At 46.0% G+C, this 8,685-nt stretch overlaps 1 pseudogene; it reads left to right on the top strand.

The window, feature by feature from the left end:
• Positions 1-4,675: 4,675 nt before the first annotated feature.
• Positions 4,676-5,447, top strand: LOC123481828 (annotated as a pseudogene).
• The last annotated feature ends 3,238 nt before the right edge of the window (positions 5,448-8,685 follow it).

The raw sequence follows: 8,685 nt of genomic DNA, 5'->3' as shown, positions 1-8,685 counted from the left end.
GCTTTTCTGCAAAGGGGACAGGACGACTGCACCGTATTGAGGGGAGGATGGATGGGGCCATGTATCGTGAGATCTTGGCCAACAACCTCCTTCCTTCAGTAAGAGCAATTAAGATGGGTTGTGGCTGGGTCTTCCAGCATGACAACGACCCGAAACACACAGCCAGGGCAACTAAGGAGTGGCTCCGTAAGAAGCATCTCAAGGTCCTGGAGTAGCCTAGCCAGTCTCCAGACCTGAACCCAATAGAAAATCTTTGGAGGGAGCTGAAAGTCCGTATTGCCCAGTGACAGCCCCGAAACCTGACGAATCTGGAGAAGGTCTGTATGGAGGAGTGGGCCAAAATCCCTGCTGCAGTGTATGCAAACCTGGTCAAGACCTACAGGAAACATATGATCTCTATAATTGCAAACAAAGTTTTCTGTACCAAATATTAAGTTCTGCTTTTCTGATGTATCAAATACTTATGTCATGCAATAAAATGCAAATTAATTACTTAAAAATCATACAATGTGATTTTCTGGATTTTTGTTTTAGATTCCGTCTCTCACAGTTGAAGTGTACCTATGATAAAATTACAGACCTCTACATGCTTTGTAAGTAGGAAAACCTGCAAAATCGGCAGTGTATAAAATACTTGTTCTCCCCACTGTATATACAGTTGAAGTCGGAAGTTTACATACGCCTTAGCCAAATACATTTAAACTCATTTTTTCACAATTCCTGACATTTAATCCTAGTAAAGATTCCCTGTCTGAGGTCAGTTAGGATCACCACTTTATTTTAAGAATGTGAAATGTCAGAATAATAGTAGAGAGAATTATTTATTTAAGCTTTTATTTCTTTCATCACATTCCCAGTGGGTCAGAAGTTTACATACACTCAATTAGTATTTGGTAGCATTGCCTTTAAATTGTTTAACATGGGTCAAACGTTTCGGGTAGCCTTCCACAAGCTTCCCCAGAATAAGTTGGGGGAATTTTGGCCCATTCCTCCTGACAGAGCTGAGTCAGGTTTGTAGGCTTCCTCCACACTTTTCAGTTCTGCCCACAACTTTTCTATAGGATTGAGGTTAGGGCTTTGTGATGGCCACTCCAATACCTTGACTTTGTTGTCCTTAAGCCATTTTGCCACAACTTTGGAAGAATGCTTGGGGTCATTGTCCATTTGGAAGACCCATTCGCGACCAAGCTTTAGCTTCCTGACTGATGTCTTGAGATGTTGCTTCAATATATCCACATCATTTTCCTTCCTCATGATGCCTTCTATTTTGTGAAGTGCACCAGTCTCTCCTGCAGCACAGCACCCCCACAGCATGATGCTGCCACCCCTGTGCTTCACGGTTGGGATGGTGTTCTCCGGCTTGCAAGAGCCCCCTTTTTCCTCCAAACATAACGATGGTCATTGTGGCCAAACAGTTCTATATTTGTTTCATCAGACCAGAGGACATTTCTCCAAAAAGTACAATCTTTGTCCCCATATGCAGTTGCAAACCGTAGTATGGCTTTTTTATGCCGGATTTGGAGCAGTGGCTTCTTCCTTGCTGAGCGGCCTTTCAGGTTATGTCGATATAGGACTTGTTTTACTGTGGATATAGATACTTTTGTACCTGTTTCCTTCAGCATCTTCACAAGGCAGCATCTTCACAAGGTCCTTTGCTGTTGTTCTGGGATTGATTTGCCCTTTTCGCACCAAAGTACATTCATCTCTAGGAGACAGAACGTCGTCTCCTTCCTGAGCGGTATGACGGCTGCGTGGTCCCATGGTGTTTATACTTGACACCCAAAAGTACTCATTACATTTTGAAAGCTTAGGAGGACAAATTCACACACTTATCAAGAGAACATCCCTGGTCATCCCTACTGCCTCTGATCTGATGAACTGATGTGCCCCTGGCTATCCGTACATAAAGAAATAAAGAAAATACTGCCGTCTGGTTTGCTTAATATAATACTTTTGATACTTCAGAATATTTTTGCAAATACATTTACTTTGATACTTAAGTATATTTAAATCCAAATAAATGTAAAACCAAATTCAAATTTTTTTTTTTTGCTTTGTCATTATGGGGTATTGTATGTAGATTTATGAGATTTTTAATTTATTTAATTCATTTAATTCATTTTCCTGACCTTAAAATGTTGCTAAATAATCTACAAAAACAGAGTATTTTTAAATCTACCAACGGAGAACAATATGCATATATTTATATATCTTATTAATTTTTTTTGTCATTTAGCAGACGCTCTTATCCAGAGCAATTTACAGTTAAGTGAATGCATACATTTTCATACTGGCCCCCCGTGGGAATCGAACCCACAACCCTGGCGTTGCAAACACCATGCTCTACCAACTGAGCTACATCCCTGCCGGCCATTTCCTCCCCTACCCTGGACGACGCTGGCTAATTATGCGCCACCCCATGGGTCTCCCAGTCGCAGCCGGCTACGACAGAGCCTGGATTCGAACCAGAATCTATAGTGGCACAGCTAGCACTGCGATGCAGTGCCTTACACCACTGCGCCACTCGGGAGACTTTAATTGATCTCTATATTTTGAACCTGTTCTCTCTGTGTGTTCTAGTGAGTATGTCAACAAAATGCTAATTAAAGGTACACCGTATTTAAAGGGATGGCTTAAGATAAATGTACTGAAAAGTCTATTGAAAAAAAATCCACAAGAAAATCTGTTTGCCAGCAGTTGGGAGGATTTTCACCAGTTGAATTACATTTATTCAGTGTGCGCAAGGTAGACACACCTGGAGGGCACATTAAACGCCTGCATTTGGTAAATCTGAATACCAACTACTGAGGAAGTAGGAAAGGCATGTAGGAAAGACGTACGTTTCCTCAGTCTGTTTGGGCACCAACAGAATAGAATGTGTGTGTGTGTGTGTGTGTGTGTGTGTGTGTGTGTGTGTGTGTGTGTGTGTGTGTGTGTGTGTGTGTGTGTGTGTGTGTGTGTGTGTGTGTGTGTGTGTGTGTGTGTGTGTGTGTGTTTAATGCTGATGACTGGGAGGACTGCAGGAGAATATTTCAGGAGCAGAACAAGACACCTTCTTTTTGACTGATGACTGATATAACGTCATGTCTGGCTTATATGATAATGATGTCATAATGCTTCTTGACAGTGTCATAAAAATGTAGCTTCTTAGTCCAAGTAAAGTGATACAAGATGGTCATAATGCTTCTTGACAATGTCATGAAGTGTATTTTCCACAAGTTATTTAAAATATGATGAAAAAAAAACATAACCGTAAAGAATTCATTACAACAAAAACAAAAAATTTAAGAGACAAACTTTGAAACGAAAGGAAACTTCTTGGCAGAGAAAAAAAAAAATTTTGAATAAATGTGGGTTGTCACACTCTTATCTAGGTGTCATAACCAGCCATAAAATAGTGCAATAATATGTCACAATAGCTGTAAATATATGGGTCATGACAGTGTTATGACCATACTATGACAGGTTATGAAAATTAGTCAGATGTTATGACATATTATGACATGATTGTGACACTGGGTGTCAAGTAAAGTGTTACAGAAACCTTTTGTCACCCTCACGTTTCACCAGCAGGTCAGACAGCTGTATTGTTAATATGGTTACAGCAACATAAACTTTTACCCTCACGTTTCACCAGTAGGTCAGACAGCTGTATTATTCATATGGTTACAGCAACAGAAACCTTCGTCACCCTCACGTTTCACCAGTGTTGGAAGCGCTACCACTATGCAAATGTTCTGCACTCACTCTGAATATATAAGAAATGCGCAAGCAATTAAAATGCGAGACTAAAACACCTGCTGCGAGCTGCGGTGCATGTTAATATTGGGATTGTCGACGTGAATAAAATAAAAAGGACTTGAACATTGAGATCTATTCCTGGCCTCGACGAGCTGGATGGTTCTAGTGGATGGTGTGAAAAAGAGGGTTGAGAGTTGCGACAAGTTGATATTTTAAAAATCTGAGTCGGTTGGTTACCAGAGTGCTATCGCGTTACGGCGCCGAAATAAAATCATTGCAGCTAACGAGGTATTATTTAATTGCAAATAACAGGTAATTAGGCTTTTATTATGAAGCTGAAAAGTGAATTAACTACTTACAGTAAGTGCTAATTATAAATGCGTATATATTAACATTATATTAACATATCCTATTACCCCCCCCACCCACACACACACACACACACACACACACACACACACACACACACACACACACACACACACACACACACACACACAATAAAAAGTTAAACAGCGCAGAGGGAAAAAAAACTGTCAGGTCACACCAGATCGACTTCAGTATTCAACGTTTGTCCAGGTCCCTTGGATGTTGGGAGATGCAATACTGTCCACTAGGGGCATCGTGAGCACCTTTTACTATCTTGATGGGGAGAGAGGAAGAGCTTGAACCGTGTGCGCTCCGTCTCTGAGGATCACGGGTTCAATTCCAGGGCTAGGCAGTGCTTTAATTTTTTCTGTTTTAACCCTTTCCCAAACCTTCACCCTTACCTTACCCGGTAGGAAACTTCACGGTCGAAAATTGACGTTCATCCCCCCCTTGGAAAAACGTTGAACACTTTAGTGAGACTGTGAGAGCTTGTTGCAAAGGTGCAAGGCTGAAACAATTAATGTCTTGCATGACTTTACTCATTGTTGGACCACAATGTCTTGTAATGTTACAAATCACAGATATCTACAGTGAAGTCAGACCAGGTCCAGACACATTTGTACTGAAATGTAGTCATCCCTCTCTCTCCTCCATAGCCCTCCACTCCATGTAGTCATCCCTCTCTCTCCTCCATAGCCCTCTCCTCCATGTAGTCATCCCTCTCTCTCCTCCATAGCCCTCTCCTCCATGTAGTCATCCCTCTCTCTCCTCCATAGCCCTCTCCTCCATGTAGTCATCCCTCTCTCTCCTCCATAGCCCTCCACTCCATGTAGTCATCCCGCTGTCACCCTCACGGGGCCGTCACTGTCATGCAGGTGGTGGGCCATAAGGAGGGCCTGGATGTGATGGAGCGGGCAGACCCCCTGTTCCTGCTTATCGCCTGCCCACCATCCCCGTCATGCTGATCCTGGGGAAGATGATCCGCTGGGAGGACTACGTGCTGCGCTTCTGGAGGAAGTACTCCAACAAGCTGCAGATCCTCAACAGCATCTTCCAGGGATTGGGTGTCCAGTGCCTCGTATCCCGGCAGAGGCCAGCCCTGGCCCGGACCACGTGTCAGCCACCAGGATCCTGTGTGGCGCCCTGGTCTTTCCCACCATCGCCACCATCGTTGGCAAACTCATGTTCAGCAGCGTCAACTCCAACCTGCAGAGGACCATCCCGGGTGGGATCGCGTTTGCCGTCAAGGGAGCGTTTAAGGTGTACTTCAAACAGTAGCGTACCAGAGGCAAGCCCACCGCAAGATCCTCAACTTCCCAGAGGCAGAGGAGGCCTGAGAAGGCCCTGGACAGCACACTGACACACAGGGGAGTGGATGGAGAAGAACAGTGAACTCTGAGCAGGAACACTGTCGGACAGACAGATTGACGGACACGGGGATCATTGGCGCCTCCTACCTCTTATACCTCCGAGCAGCCTCGCCTCACATGTTTCTGCTCTCTGTGGAGTCGTTGTCCTATGCTGCTGACATTCATGCTGTATGACTATTCGCCATAATCTATTGCGTTTTTAAAACTTTAACACACGTACACTAATACAGACATGCGTGCAGGCAGAGACACATGCTCATGCATATTGCACACAGGAATGTGACTTGTGTTTTTGTGACTGCTAGTGTTGCAGTAGCGAGTTTGGAGTATTATATTATTTATTTTTACATAACCAGTGCTTGTTTATTTTTCAGAAGATAAATCTGGGACAATGTAATTATTAGGCAGGGAAAGTTTTTATAAATCATTTTTTGAAATTTTGTTTGCAAATGTGAGGGGTTTAATGAGGAATATTGTTTTGGCCTGTTTGCATGTGTTTTAAGAGATAATAAGACTAAAGTATCTTTATCACTAAGAGATTATTATTTGAAGGAAGGAAGATCATCTTACCTGCTCCCTTCAGACATTGTTGCCACTCATGTTTCCATTGGTAAATATCCCCAGGCTTGTGACTGAAAATACATGGTCATCATCATTAATCTCCTATTTAGAAGCACAGTACAAACCTCGTAACAAAGTGTGATTGTCTGTACATACAGTAGTTGCAGAATAAGTGAAGTATTGATGACATTTTTTAGGGTGTGCTTTTACTCTATGCCTTGAAGTGTTCGCATTCATTGTTTGTAGATGATTTTGTTTAATTGTTGGTACTTAACCCTAATTGCTCCTGTAAGTCGCTTCTGGATAAGAGCTCTCTAAATGACTAAAATGTAAAAAATGTAAATGTAATCCCTCTCTCTCTCCTCCATAGCCCTCCACTCCATGTAGTCATCCCTCTCTCTCCTCCATAGCCCTCTCCTCCATGTAGTCATCCCTCTCTCTCCTCCATAGCCCTCCCTCCATGTAGTCATCCCTCTCTCTCCTCCATAGCCCTCTCCTCCATGTAGTCATCCCTCTCTCTCCTCCATAGCCCTCCACTCCATGTAGTCATCCCTCTCTCTCCTCCACAGCCCTCTCCTCCATGTAGTCATCCCTCTCTCTCCTCCATAGCCCTCTCCACTCCATGTAGTCATCCCTCTCTCTCCTCCACAGCCCTCCACTCCATGTAGTCATCCTCTCTCTCCTCCATAGCCCTCTACTCCATGTAGTCATCTCCTCTCTCTCCTCCATAGCCCTCACTCCATGTAGTCATCCCTCTCTCTCCTCCATAGCCCTCTCCACTCCATGTAGTCATCCCTCTCTCTCTCCTATAGCCCTCCACTCCATGTAGTCATCCCTCTCTCTCCTCCATAGCCCTCCTCCATGTAGTCATCCCTCTCTCCTCCTCCATAGCCCTCCTCCATGTAGTCATCCCTCTCTCTCCTCCATAGCCCTCCACTCCATGTAGTCATCCCTCTCTCTCCTCCATAGTCCCTCTCTCTGCTCCTCCATGTGGTCATCCCTCTCTCTCCTCCATAGCCCTCCCCTCCATGTAGTCATCCCTCTCTCCTCCTCCATAGCCCTCTCCTCCATGTAGTCATCCCTCTCTCTCCTCCTATAGCCCTCTCCATGTAGTCATCCCTCTCTCTCCTCCATAGCCCTCTCCTCCATGTAGTCATCCCTCTCTCTCCTCCATAGCCTCTCCACTCCATGTAGTCATCCTCTCTCTCCTCCATAGCCCTCCCCTCCATGTAGTCATCCCTCTCTCTCTCCATAGCCCTCCACTCCATGTAGTCATCCCTCTCCTCCATAGCCCTCCACTCCATGTAGTCATCCCTCTCTCTCCTCCATAGCCCTCCCCTCCATGTAGTCACCCTCTCTCTCCTCCATAGCCCTCTCACTCCATGTAGTCATCCCTCTCTCTCCTCCATAGCCCTCTCTCCTCCATGTGTCATCCCTCTCTCTCCTCCATAGCCCTCCCCAGCCCACTCCATGTAGTCATCCCTCTCTCTCCTCCATAGCCCTCCTAACTCCATGTAGTCATCCCTCCTTCTCTCCTCCATAGCCCTCTCACTCCATGTAGTCATCCCTCTCTCTCCTCCATAGCCCTCTCCTCCATGTAGTCATCCCTCTCTCTCCTCCATAGCCCTCTCCTCCATGTAGTCATCCCTCTCTCTCCTCCATAGCCCTCTCACTCCATGTAGTCATCCCTCTCTCTCCTCCATAGCCTCTCCCCTCCTCCATGTAGTCATCCCTCTCTCTCCTCCATAGCCCTCTCCTCCATGTAGTCATCCCTCTCTCTCCTCCATAGCCCTCCCTCCATGTAGTCATCCCTCTCTCTCCTCCATAGCCCTCTCCTCCATGTAGTCATCCCTCTCTCTCCTCATAGCCCTCCTCTCCTCCATGTGTCATCCCTCTCTCACCTCCACAGCCCTCCACTCCATGTAGTCATCCTCTCTCTCCTCCCTCCATAGCCCTCCACTCCATGTAGTCATCCCTCTCTCTCCTCCATAGCCCTCCCCTCCATGTAGTCATCCCTCTCTCTCCTCCACTAGCCCTCTCACTCGCGTGTAGTCATCCCTCTCTCTCCTCCATAGCCCTCTCCTCCATGTAGTCATCCCTCTCTCTCCTCCATAAGCCCTCTCCTCCATGTAGTCATCCTCTCTCTCTCCTCCATAGCCCTCTCCCTCCATGTAGTCATCCCTCTCTCTCCTCCATAGCCCTCTCCTCCCATGTAGTCACTCCCTCTCTCTCCACTCCATAGCCCTCTCACTCCATGTAGTCATCCCTCTCTCTCCTCCACAGCCCTCCACTCCATGTAGTCATCCCTCTCTCTCCTCCATAGCCCCTCCTCCATGTAGTCATCCCTCTCTCTCCTCCATAGCCCTCACTCCTCCATGCTCAAAAGTCATCCCTCTCTCCTCCACCCAGCCCTCCACCTCCATGTAGTCATCCCTCTCTCTCCTCCATAGCCTCTCTCTCCTCCATGTAGTCATCCCTCTCTCTCCTCCATAGCCCTCTCCACTCCATGTAGGTCATCCCTCTCTCTCTCTCATAGCCCTCCACTCCATGTAGTCATCCCTCTCTCTCCTCCATAGCCTCCCTCCATGCTGTCATCCCTCTCCTTTCTCCTCCATAGCCCCTCCTCCATGTAGTCATCCCTCTC

The sequence above is a fragment of the Coregonus clupeaformis genome, chromosome 24 (assembly GCF_020615455.1).
Source record: "Coregonus clupeaformis isolate EN_2021a chromosome 24, ASM2061545v1, whole genome shotgun sequence".
In the NCBI taxonomy this organism is placed as follows: domain Eukaryota; kingdom Metazoa; phylum Chordata; class Actinopteri; order Salmoniformes; family Salmonidae; genus Coregonus; species Coregonus clupeaformis.
This window is presented reverse-complemented; position numbering and strand designations above follow the sequence as displayed.